The sequence below is a fragment of the Eubalaena glacialis genome, chromosome 5 (assembly GCF_028564815.1).
Source record: "Eubalaena glacialis isolate mEubGla1 chromosome 5, mEubGla1.1.hap2.+ XY, whole genome shotgun sequence".
Taxonomy (NCBI): Eukaryota; Metazoa; Chordata; class Mammalia; order Artiodactyla; family Balaenidae; genus Eubalaena; species Eubalaena glacialis.
Window position 1 is genome coordinate 94,103,148 of NC_083720.1, and position 14,357 is coordinate 94,117,504.

General features: G+C 41.0%; 1 protein-coding gene across 1 annotated transcript in view; it reads right to left on the reverse strand.

Moving 5' to 3' along the window:
• Positions 1-2,863, reverse strand: part of G3BP2 (G3BP stress granule assembly factor 2) — a 33,015-nt gene extending 30,152 nt beyond the window's left edge. Inside the window, 1 exon segment of the mRNA XM_061191488.1 lies at positions 2,655-2,863. The gene's annotated coding sequence lies outside the window, so the exon portion shown is untranslated.
• Positions 2,864-14,357: the final 11,494 nt, after the last annotated feature.

Here is a 14,357-nt window from a genome sequence, read left to right on the forward strand (position 1 = left end):
CTCCGTGAAATAGATAGGATATTAGCTTCATTTACAGAAGAGGAAACCATGATGTTTTGAGAGCCTAAGGAAAGGAGTTCAAGGTCCCTCAGTTATAGTTATGAGAGAGGATTTGAAATCAGGTCTCCTCCCTTTAGTGATGTTTTCATTACACTTGCTTAAGAACCACCGCTTATGAAGAACCATCAGGGATGCAAGAATATAAAAAAAATTTAAAGTCTAACTGTTAGCTTATTTGATACTGTAGGGAGGAGCCAAAAGGCAGAAAACAGTAACATAACAGGAAATCCAGAACAGTCATCCTAGCATACTACAATTGTATATCAACATAGGGTAAAATATCTAGAAATTAAGTTAAAAATAAGCTGAAAAACAGCAGTCAAGAAACTGATTCTATTGTTTCTGAAGCTAGTCCAGAGTTCTGGGAAATAGAACGTTTGTTCTGTCAGCCCTTAAATGTTTCCCAGTGGAGAGTTAAGTCAAGTTTGTCAATTAAATTCTACTGAATTTAAGTTCAGAAACAACCTAATCTGTAACTATCAAAACCAGCCTTGAAAAGGGGTCATTCCTCACCTCCATACGCACTCAGTATAAAATATGTGGGAAAAAGTCTTACTTAAAGCAACCTAGAAAATCCTGATAACAGGCAAACAGCAATAATTCTTCAGGACAAGGAAACTGTTAACCTAAAGACACTATTGGTATTTATAGATTTTCAGTAACTGATATGGAGATTTTCATTTCTGATCTCTTATAAATTAAATATGGATAATAAATATATCCTACTACCAAGAGTGCCAATCCTATTCAAACTCAAGAGCTGCCTGCTAACAAACTCAACTGCTCACCTACTAACTAAACACTCACTCAATTCGACTATTAAATTATTAAAGACTTATTTTCTTCTCCTTCCATTTTTGATCCCCATCCACCCCACAAGCATTCTGGTTCTTTCCTCTTGCTACTTGTTCACCATTGACAAACATCTCAACCTCTGAATATTCAGCAACCTGAACCATAACAGCTCTTAAATAGTAAACAGTCCATTTGAGGTCCTTATCCTCCCTACAATTCGTGGACAACCTTTCAGAATTCAACAGCCTCTAGTGATTAAATCATAACACAAGGATACACATGAATAATCCTGAATATTTAAGAAAATAGGAAGATAGTATCATCAAAGAAACAACACAGAATTCAGTACTAAGAATTTCAAACTAATCATACCGTCTATTTTTTGAGACCAGGAATTTTGGACATCCAAAGGACCACTGGATACTAATAGGGTCAACTGTTTAGAAACTGTTCACATACCTAAGGCTATATTAACTGCCAAATATGGAGCTGGACAAGGAATTCCCATCTTCTTCCCCTCTAGCATACGGGGCTCCCCAAACTGCAGTTAATGATTCACAGATCCAGGTACATGCAATGCTAACATTTGTAAGACTAACACGAGGTGTTAAAACCAGTATTTTAACACAAGTTATTATCACAACAATCATATGGGGGGAAAGAGGGAACAACTTTGCTATTATTCCAGCTTCGGTGCATGTGGGTTCTGTGGGTTTTTGTTTTTGCTTGATTTTTAAGACAGCAAAGGTACTGCTCCTCCAAAAAAAAAAAAAAAAAAAAATCTGTTAAGAAAGTAGGCATACATTGGAGGGAAAAAATTGATCTATGCGGAAAATTGTAGATGCATATCTATACTTGCCCCAAAGCGGCACAGGGCCATCTTAAATCTGCCTTTAGAGATGCAGGTGAAATTCGATCAGATTCGACTAACAATATTAACACAATCTACGGACGCTATGTTCCTCCCCTTGACTATCCTTCCCACCCTCCCTAAGAAGACATGGGGGAAGAGGAAGAAACCCACTCCCCAAAGCACTCAAACATCTCCTCTATTCCTGGGTCAGCAAGAGATCGCCTACATAAAAAGGGCACGGAGAAGGCGTACGTTATATACAGCCCAGGTTTCCCAGCTCTTTCGGGATAAACCCGCGGGGGGGGTCAGGGACCGCAGAACACCAGGTACTGGGCAAGCAAAGCGAAGGCTGCCTTCAGACCCGGATTCTGTCTCCGTGCACCGAAATGGTGCCCGGAGGCCGCTACTTTCGCATCTGCGTCGCTTCTGCCTCCGCCGACACAGCTTCTTTTCCCCTCCCCCACGGGCGGGGCGGCGGCGGCCTCCCCACTGCCAGGGAACCGGGAATAAGAGCCGCAAGAGTCTGGGACGAGGCTGGTGGGCTCCGCACCCGAAACATCCTCTCGGGCAAGCCCACTCCCCCACGTCCCGTCCGAAGCCTCCATCAGCGCGCCTTTGGGAGCAACTGCGTCCCCTTTCCCAGCTCGCCACCTCATCCCTAACCAACCCCGGCCCCACCTGTGCCCTCGGAGCCCTCCGTCCGCACGACGCGCGCCGGTCACCTCCCTCCCCACGCGGCCTCCCATCCCTCACCTGAGGAAAAGGCTCGGCTTCTCTCTCGCACACACAGCGGCATAGGAAGCCGGCAAGAACAATGTCTCTCTCTGCAGCTACACCTCCGACACCGGAGCTCATGCACCGGACGGTTGCCTCGAGCCGCGGCGCGCGACGGGAATGTCCCCTTCCAACCACCACACCGACCGCCCTTCCCGGCCCCCATACACACCTCCAACCAACAGCGGCGGCGGGTACGTCGCGCGGAGGTCAGCGGGAAAGTCGCCGAGGACCGGCTGCGGCGGATTCTTCTCGCTCGCCGCCCTCTCCCTCCTCCGACAAACCTCAAACCTCGGAAACCGGAGAGCCACGACCTGGTTCCCCTCACTACCACCTCTTCCCGGGCGCCAGGCACTGCGGCGAACGACAAGGAACACGGACGTCCCGCCCCCTTTGCCACCGCCCCCTCTTATTGTTTTACCCCTGCCGAAAGGGCTGGGGGACCCCCCAGCACGGCTTCAGCCAATCAAGCATCTCCTCCGCGAGCTGGACCCAACCTTCTCGCGTCCCTCTGCGGAGCACGCGCAGAACGCCGCCGCGCTCACGTACTCTCGCGCCCGGAAAGCCGGGGAACCGGAACCGGCGTGAAGCCGGGGCGAGAGTCCGCTGATTTGACGTCACAAGTAGGCTGCCTTTCTCCTGCCCTAAGGCTCCGGCCTCTTCGCCCTTCGAGAGCGCACCCGAACAGGAGCCGGGTCGCTGCAGCGCTGTGCCTTCTGCGCTGTCTTTTGGGGACTGATTTTTCTGGTCCTTTTATGTTATTAAGAGGAAGGGAATTTTAGTGATTTTTTTTTTTTCTCTCTGAACTAGGTGTCTGCAGGTTGCTGCTCTAGACGAGAGTAAAAATGCAGCCAGTGGTTTCAGCTGCTTGCACCCTAAACTCAGCCTAGGAAATGGAGGTTTTTAAGCTCCACCGATAAGTTCAAAATCGTTCAACGCTATATTATGGGGCCTACTGGGTGCTAAGTACTGGGATGTAGAAAAAATAGGACGTGGCCTCCACAGAGAGAAAAAACAGTTCTATTTCTTTGTGTGCTGTTTAGCGTTAGGCGTCGCTAAATACATACTAAGCATTTTACATGCTAAAGCAGCTAAAAGCTGAAATCCCAGGAGGTAGCAGGACTACAGACCTGTCCTAGATCTAGGCCCAGACTTGGCCGCAGGGGCATAGCTGGGAAAACACTAGACACTGACTCTCATGACCTTGATTCTTGGAAAAAGCCCCATCTCCTTACAGTCAAGGAAGCCACTTTGCACCTTAGTTCTGGCAGTGTTTCTCAGAGACTATCAAGACAGCTGAGGAATTTTGGAAGGAAGGGCTGAGGAAATGGTGAAAGGAATAAAAGGCAATTAGGAAAGGAAATGCCCATAGAAGAAACAAAACGCAGGCATAGACATTTCACCAGTTTTCTTAACAGTTCTTTTACAGTAACTTTAAGGTATTTTTCACGTGTGAAAACTGAGGTTTACGGGGCAGTGCAACATTTGAACCTCCAAAATCTACACTACTTTTAACTTATGCTGCTTAATCACATTTTGTTATATGCAAAATATATGGGCAGACTATCACTCTTATGAACTTTGACATGTTTTTCCTTAAAGTATCATAATACATTACATGAAAACAGCCCTTCAAATCTAATACTTATGTGCCAGCCACTCTTCTGTTTTAATTGTTTAATCCTCACAATAACCCTATAAAGTAGTTAGGATTTTTATGCTAATTTTACACAGGAGGAAACTAAGGCTTAGAGAGGTCGAGTTAACTTGCCCAAGGTCACACAGCTACTACTCCGTTGGAGCTGGGATTCAAACACAAGCAGTCTGCCTTTACACTCCATGCTATGGAATACTCTCCTTGTATTAATTGTCACAACTTACTTATCTCTTCTGTTGATTGACATTTCTACTGTTTCCAGTGTGAAGCTCTTATGCACAATGCTGTTATTCCTCACCAAGTACAAAAATTTCTCTAGAGCAGTGATTCTCAGAAATTAACATGCATCAGAATCACCTGGAGAGCTTGTTAAAACACAATGCTGGGCCCCCTCCCAGGGTTTCTGATTCAGCAAGTCTGTGTTGAGGCCTGAGAATCCGCATTTCTAACAAGTTCCTAGATGATGCTGCTGCAGCTCTAGGAACGACACTTTAAAAACCACTGATCTACACCATGGGTTGGCAAACTTATACTGTTAGGGACAGACAGTAAATATTTTAGGACTTGAGAGCTATAAATGGTCTTTGTCACATATCCAACCCACCCATCCCTGTTTTTAAATCCTTCAAAAATGTATTAATAAGGGGCTTCCCTGATGGTGCAGTGGTTGAGAATCTGCCTGCCAATGCAGGGGACAAGGGTTCGAGCCGTGGTCTGGGAAGATCCCACATGCCGCAGAGCAACTGGGCCCGAGAGCCACAACTACTAAGCCTGCGCGTCTGGAGCCTGTGCTCCGCAACAAGAGAGACCGCCATAGTAAGAGGCCCGCACATCGCGATGAAGAGTGGCCCCTGCTCGCCGCAACTAGAGAAAGCCCTCGCACAGAAACGAAGACCCAACACCAACACAGCCAAAAATCAAGTAAAAAAAAAAAAAAATCCTGTATCTTCAAATTTTAAAAACATAATTCTATAGCACAAAAGAAAAGAAAAATGTATTAATAAAAAATATTCTTAGCTCTGGGGCTATATAAAAACAGGCCTCAGACAAACCCTGTCCTAGGGTACATATCAATAGGTGGAGTTATTGGGAAAAACGACTTCATTATCTTCAATTTTATTGAAATACCCAAAACTGTTTTCCTAAGTAGTTATTTCTACTTCCTGAATGTCTCTTAAGTCCGTGCCCTCTGAATACTTCTCCATACTTATAGCTTCTGCCCAGGTTCAGGACCCTTTTATCTTTCCAGAATCACTGCAGTAACCTCCTAAGGAATCTTCCTGCCCTACAAATATAACCTCCATTAAATACCCGCTCCCCTGACAGACAATAAGGCAGGGAGAGAAGTAGGAATGTATTCATTCAGTGGCTCAAGCCAAAAACTTTTAAGTCACCCTTGACTCTGTCTCACACCACACAGCAAATCACCAGTAAATTTCTGTTCCCTCTACCTTCAAAATTTATTCTAGATTAAACACATCACTATTACTGCTATTATTATTATTATTATTATTCCCACAGCAACCAGATCCTTTATAGCTATAAATCAGATGACATTCTGATGTCATCCCTCCAAAGGCAACACAATAAAATCCCAAGTCCTTACCGTGCAAGGCATCCCATCCCTAATTTAGTTCTTACCATTACTTCTTTTCTTACTACTTTTTCTCGTATACACCTCAGCCCTTCCTTTGACATTTCACACCCCCACCCCAATGTGTGTCTTAGATGTGAACCTTTATCAAAAGTTTGTGAAAAATCAAAATAAACTGCATCTACTGATTTCCCCAAGTACTCATACTGAAATATCTCACTCAGGCATTCTAAAGGTGAGTTAGGCATGATTTTCCCTTACACAAACTACCCTTCATAGAATTTCAGTTAACCTTATACTGCTTCAATAGTCTACTAGCTTGTCTAAGCTGTATTCTGTGGTTATTTTGTAATCTCCCTATATTATATATTTCCTAGGTCCTCTTCTAGGTTGTTTTTTATAAATAGTGTAACTCAAATGGTAACCTACAGGTTGTCCGGCAGCGTGTCCACTCAATAATAGCTTCCAGGATTCATTCATTCATTCATTCATTTATTCCTCGATTCATTTATTCAGTGGCCACCATTGAGTGCCAAAGTATCAAGCAGCGCACTAGGCTCAGGATGAGACAAAAATAATCAAAACATAGTGTCTTCAGGGAATTGGGAGAAAGGGAGAGAAAGAAAGCAAGAGGAGAAAAGAGAAAAACAAAAAGATAGGGAGAGAGACATGGGAAAAGAGGGAGCGGGAGAGTCGGAGAACGACAGGAGGGGGGCAATGACAAAACTGAATAGAAGTTTGTACTTCTCCTTCATAACCTTAATTGAATGTTTGAATTTATAATTTAATATCTGATATTTCCCCTCTCATAAACACACACACACACACACACACACACACTGAAAATTCCACAAAGGGATACTGTTTGACTCTCCGATCCAGCCCCTGATACTGGCTCACTGAAAGTGCTCCCTAACTGCTTCATAAATTGGCTGACGGACCACTGTGAGGGAGGGCACCACAGTCTTCCTCATGCGCTTCTAGTATTTTTGCTATTTTTACCCTAACTTCTAGAACAGTATATGATTTGTTTATTGTTATTCTTTCTTGATGAATAATAATAGTTTTTAGACTGCGGATTTTCCCTTGCCTATAGTTTAGGCCCCATCCCATAGGTTTTATTCACTACTATTGTATTCTAAATAGTTTGGAAGTATAGTATTTCTTCTTTGATTCAGTTATGGTTTAGAGAGAGTTGAGATTGTCTAAATAATTTGGATTTTTAAATTTAAACATTGTATTTTTACTTGTTTTAGTGCTTGTAGTCTGAGTGTGGCATGTACATTTCTGTGCTTTGTGGAATTTGTTGTGATTTTCCTTTGTGGCCTAATATAGGTACAATTTTTGTAAGTTGTCTATAAAACTCTAGTCTATTGAAATCTTTTACTGTCTTTTAGTTTCTTTTTTATCTTTCCAATCGTTTTTACAGTACATTTTTACCTTTTTATTTTGAAATAATTTCATAGATCCTAAAAGGTTGCAAAAATAATAAATGAATTCCCATTGCCTACATTCCTCAAATGTTAATATTTACTACATTTGCTTTATCATTCTCATTCATTATCTCTCTCTCTGGCTTTTCTCCTGTAGGCTGTCAATTCCCCAAGGACACATTTCAACTATTTTTGCCTCATCCTGTGCCTAGTACTGTGTTTGATACACTGGCACTCAGTGGTGGCTACTGAATGAACAAATCCAGGCGTTTCAAAGAAACCAGTAAGTGGTTATTATGGATACTCTGTCAGACAACTGGTAGATTGTCATGTGACCTCTATCCATAAAAAAGCATCTAGAAGAGGTTCTAGTTGCAATTTTCTTTGGACATGATATCCCTTTACCCCTAAACACTTCAGTGTGTATTTCTTAAAAGACAAGGACATTTACTTCTATATCCACAATACAATTATCAAAATCAGGAATTAACATTTTTACAGTACTATAATCTACAGACACTCAAATTTCATCAACTGTCCAACTAATATCAAAAGGAAAAAATTGTTTTCTGGTCCAGGATACAATTCAGGACTACAAACGAATCTAGTTATCATGTCACCTTAGTCTTCTGTAGTCCAAAGTTTTTTCTCAGTCTTTCTTCTTTCATGACCTTGATATTTTTAAAGAGTACAGGACAATGATTTTAAAGAATGCCCCTGAATTTGGTAACCTCTGTTGTTTCCTGATATTTAGATCTAGATTATGCATTTTTGGCAAAAATACCAGAGAAGTACTGTTCTGTCCTCAGTGCGTCATATGGAGGCAGGTGACGTCCATGTGTCCTATTACTGGTGATGTTCCCTTCACGGTTAATGCAGTGTCTTACGGGATTCTCCACTATACAGTTCTGTTTTTCCCTTTGTAATTAATAAGTATCTTGTATAGTCTGGTACTTTGAAACTGTGTACATAACCCATTTATCATGATAGTTTCACCCAGTTTTAGCAGTCATTGACGATTCTTGGCCAAATCAGTTTTTGTTATGGTGGCTACCTAATTGTGATTTTTCTAATTCCATCATTCTTTCCACATTTATCAGCTGCAATTCTACTATAAGGAAGACCTTTTCTCCTTTCTCATTTTTTAAAAATCTTTTATTTATATCAGTGTGAACTCATGGATTTCTACCTGATCATCCATTAATATCAACATTTATTTTCATGCTCACATTGTCCCCATTTGGCCCGTGGAAGCCCCACCAAGTTAGCTCTCATGCATTATATAATTTAATTGTGCATTATTTATTACAAAAAATTGAACTAAGATGTCTTTTCAAACAGTGAAAAAGAACAAAAAGTGACAAGGGCCTAAGAGAAGACAGTGGCAAGTAGAAAAGAAATTTATAAGTATATAGGTGGCAAAAGTGTGATGATTAACTAGGTATGGGGAGTAAGGGAGAAGTCTAGGATAGGATGCTTTGCTGGTTTTGTCTGGGTGACAAAAGAGCCATTGGTAATATTCACTAAGAAGGCGACTACAGAACTTTGGTATTTTTCTATCCATATGCTTGTATAAAATATTATACTAGTTACTTCATCCAATACCTTCTGAGCTAATGCCACTTTAGAAAGATCTCTGACCACTGAATCTAAAAGAGCCCCAGTCACTCTCCATCTCTTACTCTGCTCTACGTCTGTTAATAGCACTTAGCACTACCTGACATTATATTTATCCTTTGATGGGTTTGTTTGTTTATTTATTTATTTATTGTTGCGCATGCGGACTTCTTAGTTGCGGCCTGCAGACTCTGAGTTGCGGCATGCATATAGGATCTAGTTCCCCGACCAGGGATTGAATCTGGGCCCCCTGCACTGGTAGCGCGGAGTCTTACCCACTGGACCACCAGGGAAATCCCATGATGGTTTTTTTTTAAATTGTTGGCCTCTCCAATAAACCAAGTTCCATAAGAGCTCAGATTTTGTCTGTTTTGTTCAATGCTATATCTCTGCCACAAAGAAGACATTCAATATCAATTAGTGAATAAATAAATGTGTGTGTGTGTGTGTGTGTTTGTGTGTGTAGGGGGGCAGAGAGAGAGAGATATGATCATAATTAAACATTGCTTTGCAGGATACTACTTTTTTTCCTCTTAAAAAAGAGACATCATTTTATGTTAGTACATAGTAGGTCTATTTAATTTTTTTTCCGATGGTTACATAGGTGGGGAATGACATCCTAAGCTTAGAGGCAATATACTAAATTATAAAGAAAGTTATGAGAATGTAAGCAAAATAAATACAAGCTATGTAATGGCACATTTCTGCCACAAATTTGAATCAAAGGACTAGCAAAACTTGATAAGAAATCAGTATGAAAACCTAATCAATAAACATGCAAAGTATGTCCCATTTATAGAAAAAAGGACATAGCATTAAACATATATGAAGAGCTGTTAAACGGAAACAATGGCAAACCATAAACAAACTGGCAAATATTTTAAAATGAAAACATCCAATATGCAAAAAAAAAAAAAAAAGCTCCTTTGTAGATTTCTGTTGCAAGTAAACATTAATTCATCCTTTTAAAAAAAGCAATTTGGCAAGATATATCAAAAGCTTTAAAACGTTTGTGCTTTTTGAGTCAATAATTCTACTTCTGGGTATTTATCCCTCTTAAGATATGCCCAAGAAATTCATTGTGATGTTATTTATTTATTATCATTTAAAAACTGGAGGCATCTTAAATATCCAATAATAGTGAATGGTTAAATAAACTATGACACATATCCTTGACACATATACATCAAAAGTTATAGATTTAAATATTTAAGAATATATTTTTATGTTACATATTTATATTTCAATCTTAAACATGTTTATGAATCAATCTTAAGTTAAAAATATGGTTGATAGTTTTTTTTACAAAAAAAAACAGGAAAAGGATCAGATCCAATCACCATTAGCAGGTGAATTTTTAAAAAGAAAATCATTAGAAATATATTAACTGATTCCTGATTATTATTATAGATTTCAGCATAAAATACTTCTCTGACATTCTACTTTAAACGGCTTTTCCTCTATACCCTCTCATTTGACCATTTTCAACCTTACTGGATCTTAAAGGATCAACCAATACCATTACCAGCATTTTGCTGATGATGTAGGTGTTTAAGGGATGACTTTACATGCGTGTTTAAGGGCTACGCGCTCTATATAAGTAAGGCAGGACTCAAAACTATGAAGACTAGGCATTGGAAGGGAGTCAAATCCAAATCCTTCAAGGATACTCATTTTTCTTAGTGTCTTTACTCATCACAATTTTAACCTTTCAAGACTTACATAACATTTAACCTTTTGAGACATGCATTACAAATGTCTTGTACCTGCTACCAATCCAGTTAGTAAGGATTATGCTGCCAGCAGTGTAGTCTGGGCTCTGGAGCCAGGCTGCCTGGATTTGCATTCCAGCTTCATCTCATCACTTATTAAATGTATTACCTGGGTATATTTCCTAGGTATATTACTTTGGGCAGGATGCTTAACTTTTCTGTGCTTCAGTGTTTCTCATCTGTAAAATGGGGACAATAATATCTACCTTATTAGGGTACTGTAAAGATTAGATCAGTTAATAGAAGTAAAACATTTATACCATGCCTGGCACATGGTAAATGCTCAATAAACAACAGCACTTCATGTTTGGTGCTTGAAAAGGTATACGCACCAATTGCTTTCAACTGATTCCTTTTTCACTGACTGCTTGCTGCTTTGCTTGGAAGTAACAACTTACAGCTGTATATAGCATTTTTTAGTTTTCAGAACACTTTCAAACACATTATCTCATTTCACTTTCACAAGCAATTCACAAAGTAGGTAAGCTGCACAAGGCTAAAAGTGGCCAATTTAGAAAGAGACCCCAGAGTCCCCCGTGGCTCGTGCCACTATACCATATCCCACCACTAAATGATGAACCTCCTTAGCTTTAGAGCAAATATTCCTAATTGAAAACCTGTTACTCGAGAATTTCAGGGCTGTCTTGGTACAGCTGGCTCTTTACAAAGCTTTTTTTTTTTTTTTTTTTTTTTTAATTAATTTATTTATTTTTGGCTGTGTTGGGTCTTCGTTTCTGTGCGAGGGCTTTCTCCAGCTGTGGCGAGCGGGGACCACTCTTCATCGCGGTGCGCAGGCCTCTCACGGTAGCTGCCTCTCCTGTTGCGGAGCACAGGCTCCAGACGCGCAGGCTCAGTAGTCGTGGCTCACGGGCTTAGTTGCTCCGCGGCATGTGGGATCTTCCCAGACCAGGGCTCGAACCCGTGTCCCCTGCATTAGCAGGCAGATTCTTAACCACTGCACCACCAGGGAAGCCCCTTTACAAGGCTTTTTGATGCAAAGAGAAACCTACTCCCAGGAGTAGGATGAACCCATTCCTTTTAGAGCAGGCGCGGAGAAAGACTATAACGGCCTGAAGAAAGAATCAAATGTTCATTTCTCCTGAAATCTTTCCATCCATTATCTTTGTGAGACTGGGACACGTAGGGTCTAAAGAGATATTCTTCCTCTTCATTTGGGCGTTTTATGTGAAAATGTCACACATCCAGAAAGGTACATAAAACACTTGCACAGCCTGCCTATTTGTTGTTAAGTATAAAATGTAAATAAATGAATGACTGCTATGGGTGGTGGATTTTAGCAATGTAGCTGGTTTTGATCTTATCTATTAAAGTCTTCACGTAGGGGAGATTCTAAAAGCTCCCAAGCTTGAGAGAATAAAGATTGCAAACTCTGAGATGACTTCTTCGGAATTTAGAGACAAAAATCTTATCATAAATCAACACTCAAAGAATTAGGTTTGGGATTACAAAAGTAACCCACCCTGAATAATGGTTTGTAAATTCTAATGGATTCTATCCACTGCTCAGAAAGTTATGATGACAGCTAAAATCACCTCAGGCTAAGTGATCTAAGAGATAACAGTAATTCTGGCAAGTGTAACAACTAAAGATAATACAAATAAAAGAGAAGTCATCTGCCCTGAGTTGCCAGGAGTCCAGAAAATGATGGCTTTGGAAAGAAGCTTCATCAACGTTTATCTTGCACTGTTCAGGGTAGACTATATTTGGCAGACATCTAGCCATCCCAGGGCTACAGCTTGTGTTTAATCCTTCAGGCCTTACAGTCTGGATATGAGATGCCTTGAGGTTATCTAATTCTCACTAAGCACTCTGACCCAGAGGAGGGGCCCTGGTCAGCGGATATTCTATTTATTGGCAAGGCATATCTCCCTCTGTGAAATGGCATTCTGGGGTCGTTAATCAGTCCCCAACGGATTAAGTTAGTGTCAACTCCTATCCCTGAACCAGATTTCCTCATGGAGGGGAGAGGGGACGAGAGAGGTTGTACCATGAGAAACCACAGCTGAGGACCAAATCCTCTGCTTAAGTATAGGATGAAACACATGGGATCAAATCCCATTTTCTTCACTGACTACTGTTGTGACACTGGTAAGGTTAGTTCATTTCTTTGACCTTTAGTTTCCTCATGGATAAACAGCCAACTTTAGGGGACTTCCTTGGTGGTCCAGTGGTTAAGACTCCATGCTTCCACTGCAGCAGGCACGGGTGCAATCCCTGGTTGGGAAACGAAGATCCTGTATGCCGTGTGGCACAGCCAAAAACAAACAAACAAACAAACAAACAAACAAAAAACCTAGCCAACTTTAGGGTTGTTGGGAGGATTATTTATACTGTTTAGCACAGTGCCTGGCGTGGTCTGATTCCTGTTGTAGAACTGAGGCAGACGTTCAACAACGGGGGACCCCAACACAGCACTTCATAAAGTCATAAACAGACACTAGCCCAAGACCACCCTCCATCCTTCCACTCTCCATTTCTCCTCCTGGGTCAAATACTTGGTTTGACAGTGCAAAGAAACCAGGGCAAAGGACTTTGTCTTAAGTAGACAAATTCAGGAGGAGGAAATGGATACCATACCTTTGAAAGCAATTTGTTCCACTAGTCTCTTTTAGCAACCAGGCTATGGAACTATTCAGGGCAGTAAAAAACCAACTGTATGCAAAATGGAATACATTCATCAGCAGACAGAAAACTTAAAAGTGGTAGAGCAGTTGTGAAACTTCTTCTGATTGGAAAAAGGTGATCATAAAAAATTAGGTAGCTGATACACAGTGAAAGCATTCTGGCTTTCTTCTATCTTAAACAATTGAGAGCAAAACACAGCCAATTCCTCATGCAAAGTGTCTGCATCAGCCCTTAATTCCACCCACACATTTCCAGGTGTGACCACTTCCTTGTAGGTTCTTGACTAGCTAAACTCAGGCTTCTGGATCCATGGCAGCAGAACACTTCTCCAAGCTTTACCTCCTTAGGAAGCACAAAATAGGTTTATTACTGAGGCAAGAATCTTCCTCAGAATCAAGATTTGCCCTACCCTTCTGGTCAGACCATCAGCCTGGCTTTTTATTTTTTTTAATATATCTCTACCCTCCTCCTTCCGGATTGTGGCTCTGACCTATGCCTTGTTGACTCACACTCTCTGGGTGAGCCCTGGCTGTGGAAATATTATACATTTCCTGGCTCGTGGCAGCTGGCTCAAAACTGACAGGAGCTCCCAGTGACATTCTCATATTTAGCTGAGCTTCAGAGATCCCAGGTCTGATCCCTAACTCAAGAGCCATGACCCCAAATTCCCACGTTCTTGGTGGTGACCCGAAAAGGGAAAGACAACTTAAAAGTTATTGACCACTAACAAACATTTAGAGAAGAGGTAACACCTATCCTTCTCAAACTCTTCCAAAATATAGCAGAGGGAGGAACACTCTCAAACTCATTCTATGAGGCCACCATCACCCTGATACCAAAACCAGACAAAGATATCACAAAGAAAGAAAACTACAGGCCAATATCACTGATGAACATAGATGCAAAAATTCTCAACAAAATACTAGCAAATAGAATCCAACAGCACATTAAAAGGATCATACACCATGATCAAGTGGGGTTTATCCCAGGAATGCAAGGATTCTTCAATATACGCAAATCAATCAACGTGATACACCATATTAACAAATTGAAGGAGAAAAACCATATGATCATCTCAATAGATGCAGAGAAAGCTTTTGACAAAATTCAACAACCATTTATGATAAAAATCCTCCAGAAAGTAGGCATAGAGGGA